At 64.3% G+C, this 7278-nt stretch overlaps 1 pseudogene; it reads left to right on the forward strand.

Moving 5' to 3' along the window:
* Positions 1–2637: 2637 nt before the first annotated feature.
* On the forward strand, positions 2638–5952 carry LOC137301351 (serine/arginine repetitive matrix protein 2-like; annotated as a pseudogene).
* The last annotated feature ends 1326 nt before the right edge of the window (positions 5953–7278 follow it).

Genomic DNA, 7278 nt, shown 5'->3' on the forward strand with positions numbered 1-7278 from the left:
TTGAAGGGTGAAGGGTGAAGTGGTGAATGGTGAAGTATGAAGTGTGAATGGTGAAGGGTGAAGTGTGAAGGGTGAATTGTGAATGGTGAATTGTGAAGTGTGAAGTGTGAATGGTGAGTGGTGAAGGGTGAAGTGTGACTGGTGAATTATGAAGTGTGAATGGTGAAGGGTGAATTATGAATGGTGAAGTGTGAATTGTGAATTGTGAATGGTGAAGGGTGAAGTGTGAATGGTGAAGTGTGAATGGTGAAATGTGAATGGTGAAGTGTGAAGTGTGAAGCGTGAAGTGTGAAGTGTGAAGTGTGAATGGTGAAGGGTGAAGTGTGAATGGTGAAGTGTGAATGGTGAAGGGTGAATTGTGAATTGTGAATGGTGAAGTGTGAAGTGTGAAGTGTGAATGGTGAATGGTGAAGTGTGAAGTATGAAGTGTGAATGGTGAAGAGTGAAGTTGAAGTGTGAAGGGTGAAGTGTGAAGTGTGAAGGGTGAATTGTGAATGGTGAAGTGTGAAGTGTGAAGTGTGAATGGTGAAGTATGAAGTGTGAAGGGTGAAGGGTGAAGTGTGAAGGGTGAAGTGTGAATGGTGAAGTGTGAAGTGTGAATGGTGAAGTGTGAAGTGTGAATGGTGAAGGGTGAATTGTGAATGGTGAAGTGTGAAGTGTGAAGTGTGAAGTGTGAATGGTGAAGGGTGAAGTGTGAAGTGTGAAGTGTGAATGGTGAAGTATGAAGTGTGAAGGGTGAAGGGTGAAGTGTGAAGGGTGAAGTGTGAATGGTGAAGTGTGAAGTGTGAATGGTGAAGTGTGAAGTGTGAAGTGTGAAGTGTGAATGGTGAAGTATGAAGTGTGAAGGGTGAAGGGTGAAGTGTGAAGGGTGAAGTGTGAATGGTGAAGTGTGAAGTGTGAATGGTGAAGTGTGAAGTGTGAAGTGTGAATGGTGAAGTGTGAAGTGTGAATGGTGAAGGGTGAATTGTGAATGGTGAAGTGTGAAGTGTGAAGTGTGAAGTGTGAATGGTGAAGGGTGAAGTGTGAAGTGTGAAGTGTGAATGGTGAAGTATGAAGTGTGAAGGTGAAGGGTGAAGTGTGAAGGGTGAAGTGTGAATGGTGAAGTGTGAAGTGTGAATGGTGAAGTGTGAAGTGTGAAGTGTGATGTGTGAATGGTGAAGGGTGAATTGTGAATGTGAAGTGTGAAGTGTGAAGTGTGAATGGTGAAGGGTGAAGTGTGAATGGTGAAGGGTGAATTGTGAATGGTGAAGTGTGAAGTGTGAATGGTGAAGTATGAAGTGTGAAGGGTGAAGGGTGAAGTGTGAAGGGTGAAGTGTGAATGGTGAAGTGTGAAGTGTGAATGGTGAAGTGTGAAGTGTGAAGTGTGAATGGTGAATGGTGAAGTGTGAAGTGTGAAGCAGTGAAGGGTGAAGTGTGAAGGTGTGAAGTGTGAAGTGTGAAGTGTGAAGGTGAAGGGTGAAGTGTGAATGGTGAAGAATGTGAAGTGTGAAGTGTGAAGGTGCTGAAGGGTGAAGTGTGAAGGTGCCGAGAGCTGGAGCAGTGACGTGTGCCTGGAGCAGGGTGAATGTGACAGGGTGAAGGGGAGAAGTGAGCCGTGTGCATGGTGCCGGGTGCCGAGTGCCCGGAGCCGACAGCCGAGAGCCAGGAGCCGGGAGCCGAGAGCCGGGAGCCGAGTGCCAGGTGCCGAGAGCCGAGTGCCGAGCCTGGAGCCAGGAGCCGGTGCCGAGAGCCTGGAGCCGACAGCCGAGAGCCTAGAGCCGGGAGCCGAGAGCCGGGAGCCGAGAGCCGAGAGCCAGGTGCCGGGAGCCGAGAGCCGAGAGCCGAGAGCCAGGAGCCGACAGCCGAGTGCCAGGAGCCGGGAGCCGGGAGCCGAGAGCCGTGAGCCGGGAGCCGGGAGCCGAGAGCCAGGCGCCGGGAGCCAAGAGCCAGGAGCCGAGAGCCGAGAGCCGAGAGCCAGGAGCCGAGAGCCAAGAGCCGAGTGCCAGGAGCCGAGAGCCGAGAGCCGAGAGCCAGGAGCCGACTGCCGAGAGCCGGGAGCCGGGAGCCGAGAGCCAGGAGCCGAGAGCCGAGAGCCAGGAGCCGAGAGCCGAGTGCCGAGAGCCAGGAGCCGAGAGCCGAGAGCCGAGAGCCGAGAGCCAGGAGCCGTGGAGCCAAGAGCCAGGATCCGAGAGCCGAGAGCCGAGAGCCAGGAGCCGGGAGCCGAGATCCTGGAGCCGACAGCCGAGATCCAGGAGCCGAGAGCCGAGAGCCAGGAGCCGGGAGCCAAGAGCCAGGAGCCGGGAGCCGAGAGCCGAGAGCCAGGAGCCTGGGAGCAGAGAGCCCGGAGCCGACAGCCGAGAGCCAGGAGCCGGTAGCCGAGAGCCGGGTGCCGAGAGCCAGGAGCCGAGAGCCGAGATCCGAGAGCCAGGAGCCGGGAGCCGAGAGCCAGGATCCGACAGCCGAGCCAGGAGCCGGGAGCCGAGAGCCGGGAGCCGAGAGCCGAGAGCCAGGAGCCGGGAGCCGAGAGCCTAGAGCCAGTAGCCGACTGCCGAGAGCCAGGAGCCGGGAGCCTAGAGCCGGTAGCCGGGAGCCGGGAGCCGAGAGCCAGGCGCCGGGAGCCAAGAGCCTGGAGCCGAGAGCCTACAGCCGATAGCCAGGATGCCGAGTAGCCAAGAGCCGATAGCCAGGAGCCAGGAGCCGGGAGCCTATAGCCAGGAGCCGACAGCCGAGAGCCAGGAGCCGGTAGCCGAAAGCCGTGAGCCAATGATCCAGGTAGCCAAGAGCCGAGAGCCGAGAGCCAGGAGCGAGGATCCTGGAGCCGAGAGCCAGGAGCCGACAGCCGAGAGCCAGGAGCCGGGAGCCAACAGCCATGAGCCGAGTAGCCAAGAGCCAAGAGCCAGGAGCCGAGAGCCGAGATCCGAGAGCCTAGAGCCAGGAGCCAGGAGCCGTGAGCCTAGAGCCAGGAGCCGACAGCCGAGAGCCAGGAGCCGTGAGCCGAGAGCCTGTGAGCCAAGAGCCAGGAGCCAAGAGCCGAGAGCCGAGAGCCAGGAGCGAGGAGCCGGGAGCCGAGAGCCAGGAGCCGACAGCCTAGAGCCAGCAGCCGGGAGCCAACAGCCAGGAGCCGAGAGCCAAGAGCCAAGAGCCAGGAGCCGGGAGCCGAGAGCCAGGAGCCGAGAGCCAGGAGCCCAGAGCCATGGAGCCGAGAGCCGAGAGCCGAGAGCCGAGAGCCGAGAGCCAGGAGCCGAGAGCCGAGAGCCGAGAGCCAAGAGCCAGTAGCCGAGAGCCGAGAGCCGAGAGCCGAGAGCCAGTGAGCCGGGAGCCGAGAGCCAGGTAGCCGACAGCCGAGAGCCAGGAGCCGAGAGCCAAGAGCCAGGAGCCGGTATCCAAGAGCCAGGATCCTGGAGCCGAGAGCCGAGAGCCGAGATCCAGGAGCCGAGAGCCGAGAGCCGAGATCCAGGAGCCGACAGCCGAGAGCCAGGAGCCTGGAGCCGAGAGCCGGGAGCCGAGAGCCGAGAGCCAGGAGCCGGGAGCCGAGAGCCGAGAGCCGAGAGCCAGGAGCCGACAGCCGATAGCCAGGAGCCTGGAGCCGGGAGCCGAGAGCCGTGAGCCGGCAGCCGGGAGCCGAGAGCCAGGCGCCGGGAGCCAAGAGCCAGGAGCCGAGAGCCGAGAGCCTAGAGCCAGGAGCCGAGAGCCAAGAGCCGAGAGCCAGGAGCCAGGAGCCGGGAGCCGAGAGCCAGTAGCCGACAGCCGAGAGCCAGGAGCCGGTAGCCGAAAGCCGTGAGCCAAGAGCCAGGAGCCAAGAGCCGAGAGCCGAGAGCCAGGAGCGAGGAGCCGGGAGCCGTAGCCAGGAGCCGACAGCCGAGAGCCAGGAGCCGGGAGCCAACAGCCAGGAGCCGAGAGCCAAGAGCCAAGAGCCAGGAGCCGAGAGCCGAGAGCCGAGAGCCTGGAGCCGGTAGCCGGGAGCCGATAGCCAGGAGCCGACAGCCGAGAGCCAGGAGCCGTGGAGCCGAGAGCCGGGAGCCAAGAGCCAGGAGCCAAGAGCCGAGAGCCGAGAGCCGAGAGCCAGGAGCTAGGAGCCGTGAGCCGAGAGCCCGGAGCCAACAGCCGAGAGCCAGGAGCCAACAGCCAGGAGCCGAGAGCCAAGGAGCCAAGAGCCAGGAGCCGGGAGCCGAGAGCCAGGAGCCGAGAGCCAGGAGCCCACAGCCAGTGAGCCGAGAGCCGAGAGCCGCGAGCCGAGAGCCGAGAGCCGAGAGCCAGGAGCCGGGAGCCGAGAGCCAGTAGCCTAGAGCCAGTGAGCCGGTAGCCAAGATCCAAGAGCCAGGAGCCGAGAGCCGAGAGCCGAGAGCCAGGAGCCGGGAGCCGAGAGCCATGGAGCCGAGAGCCGACAGCCGAGAGCCAGGAGCCGCTAGCCGAAGCCGAGAGCCGGTAGCCGAGAGCCGAGAGCCGTGAGCCGGGAGCCGAGAGCCTGGGTCCGGGAGCCGGTAGCCGGGAGCCAGGAGCCAGGAGCCGGGAGCCAAGAGCCGAGAGCCGAGAGCCGAGAGCCAAGAGCCAGGAGCCGAGAGCCGTGAACCGGTGAGCCAAGAGCCAGGAGCCGAGAGCCTAGAGCCAGGATCCAGGAGCCGACAGCCGAGAGCCACGAGCCGTGAGCCGAGAGCCTGGAGCCGAGAGCCGGGAGCCAGGAGCCGGGAGCCGAGAGCCATGAGCCAAGAGCCGAGATCCGAGAGCCAGGAGCCAGGAGCCGGAGCCGAGAGCCAGGAGCCAGGAGCCTACAGCCGAGAGCCAGGAGCCGAGAGCCTGGAGCCTAGAGCCGGGAGCCAGGAGCCGGTAGCCGAGAGCCAGGAGCCGAGAGCCGAGAGCCTAGAGCCAGGAGCCAGGAGCCTGGAGCCGAGAGCCAGGAGCCAGTAGCCGACAGCCGAGAGCCAGGTAGCCTGGAGCCGAGAGCCAGGAGCCGAGAGCCGAGAGCCAGCAGCCAGGAGCCTGGAGCCGAGAGCCATGAGCCAGTATCCGACAGCCTAGAGCCAATAGCCTGGAGCCTAGAGCCGTGAGCCAGGAGCCGGGAGCCGAGAGCCGAGAGCCAGCAGCCGGTAGCCGAGAGCCGGGAGCCTAGAGCCGTGAGCCAGTAGCCTGGAGCCCAGAGCCGAGAGCCAGGAGCCTGGAGCCGAGATCCGGGAGCCAGGAGCCGGGAGCCGAGAGCCAGGAGCCGTGAGCCGAGAGCCATGATCCGACAGCCGAGAGCCAGGAGCCGAGAGCCAGGAGCCGTGAGCCAAGAGCCAAGAGCCGGGAGCCAAGAGCCAAGAGCCGAGAGCCAAGAGCCTGGAGCCAGGAGCCGAGAGCCGAGAGCCAGGAGCCGATAGCCAGGAGCCGGGAGCCGAGAGCCGAGAGCCGACAGCCGATAGCCAGGAGCCTGGAGCCGGTAGCCAAGAGCCAAGAGCCGAGAGCCGAGAGCCAGGTAGCCGGGACCCGAGAGCCAGGAGCCGAGAGCCAGGAGCCGACAGCCGAGATCGAGGAGCCGAGAGCCATGATCCGTGAGCCAAGAGCCAAGAGCCGAGAGCCGAGAGCCAGTAGGCCGAGAGCCGAGAGCCGACAGCCGAGAGCCAGGAGCCGGGAGCCGAGAGCCGTGAGCCGGGAGCCGGGAGCCGAGAGCCAGGAGCCGGGAGCCGGGCACCGAGAGCCTGTAGCCGGGAGCCGAGAGCCTAGAGCCGAGAGCCAGGAGCCGGGAGCCAAGAGCCAGGAGCCGAGAGCCGAGAGCCGAGAGCCGACAGCCGAGAGCCAGGAGCCGGGATCCGATAGCCGAGAGCCGACATCCGAGAGCCAGGAGCCGGTGAGCCGAGAGCCGGGATCCTGGAGCCGGGAGCCGAGAGCCAGGAGCCGGGAGCCGGGCACCGAGAGCCGGTAGCCGTGAGCCGAGAGCCGAGAGCCGAGAGCCAGGAGCCTGGAGCCAAGAGCCGAGAGCCGAGAGCCGAGAGCCAGTAGCCGTGGAGCCGAGAGCCAGGATCCGACAGCCGAGAGCCTGGAGCCTGGAGCCGAGAGCCGGGAGCCGAGAGCCAGGAGCCTAGAGCCGAGAGCCGAGAGCCAGTAGCCGAGAGCCGAGAGCCTAGAGCCGAGATCCAGGAGCCGAGAGCCAAGATCCAGGAGCCGAGAGCCGAGATCCGAGAGCCAGGAGCCGACAGCCGAGAGCCAGGAGCCGAGAGCCGAGAGCCAGTAGCCGGGAGCCAAGAGCCATGAGCCGGTAGCCGAGAGCCGATATCCGAGAGCGAGGAGACGTGAGCCGAGAGCCAGGAGCCTACATCCGAGAGCCAGTATCCGTGAGCCGAGAGCCAGGAGCCGAGAGCCAGGAGCCGAGAGCCGAGAGCCGAGAGCCAGGAGCCAGGAGCCGTGAGCCGATAGCCATGAGCCGACATCCGAGATCCAGGAGCCGGGAGCCGAGAGCCGGGAGCCGATAGCCGAGAGCCAGGAGCCGTGGAGCCGAGAGCCGAGAGCCTAGAGCCATGAGCCGACAGCCTAGAGCCAGGAGCCTGGAGCCGTGAGCCGATAGCCGGGATCCTGGAGCCGGGAGCCTAGAGCCAGGCGCCGGGAGCCATGAGCCAGGAGCCGAGAGCCGAGAGCCGAGAGCCAGGAGCCGAGATCCAAGAGCCTAGAGCCAGGAGCCAGGAGCCGGGAGCCGAGAGCCAGGAGCCGACAGCCGAGAGCCAGGAGCCGGGAGCCGAAATCCGGGAGCCAAGAGCCAGGAGCCAAGAGCCGAGAGCCGAGAGCCAGGAGCTAGGAGCCTGTAGCCGATAGCCAGTAGCCGACAGCCGAGAGCCATGGAGCCGGGAGCCAACAGCCAGGAGCCGAGAGCCAAGAGCCAAGAGCCAGGAGCCGTGGATCCGAGAGCCTAGAGCCGAGAGCCTGGAGCCAGGAGCCGTGGATCCGAGAGCCAGGAGCCGACAGCCGAGAGCCAGGAGCCTGGGAGCCGAGAGCCGGTAGCCAAGAGCCAGTAGCCAAGAGCCGAGAGCCGAGAGCCAGGAGCGAGGAGCCGGGAGCCGAGATCCAGGAGCCGACAGCCGAGAGCCAGGAGCCTGGAGCCAACAGCCATGAGTCCTAGAGCCAAGAGCCAAGAGCCAGGAGCCGGGAGCCGAGAGCCAGGAGCCGAGAGCCAGGAGCCCAGAGCCAGGAGCCGAGAGCCAGGAGCCGAGAGCCGAGAGCCGAGAGCCGAAAGCCAGGAGCCAGGAGCCTGGAGCCTAGCCCCAGGAGCCGAGAGCCAGGAGCCGGGAGCCAAGAGCCAAGAGCCAGGAGCCGAGAGCCGAGAGCCAGGAGCCG

This window comes from Heptranchias perlo, chromosome 33, assembly GCF_035084215.1.
Source record: "Heptranchias perlo isolate sHepPer1 chromosome 33, sHepPer1.hap1, whole genome shotgun sequence".
NCBI classification, from domain to species: domain Eukaryota; kingdom Metazoa; phylum Chordata; class Chondrichthyes; order Hexanchiformes; family Hexanchidae; genus Heptranchias; species Heptranchias perlo.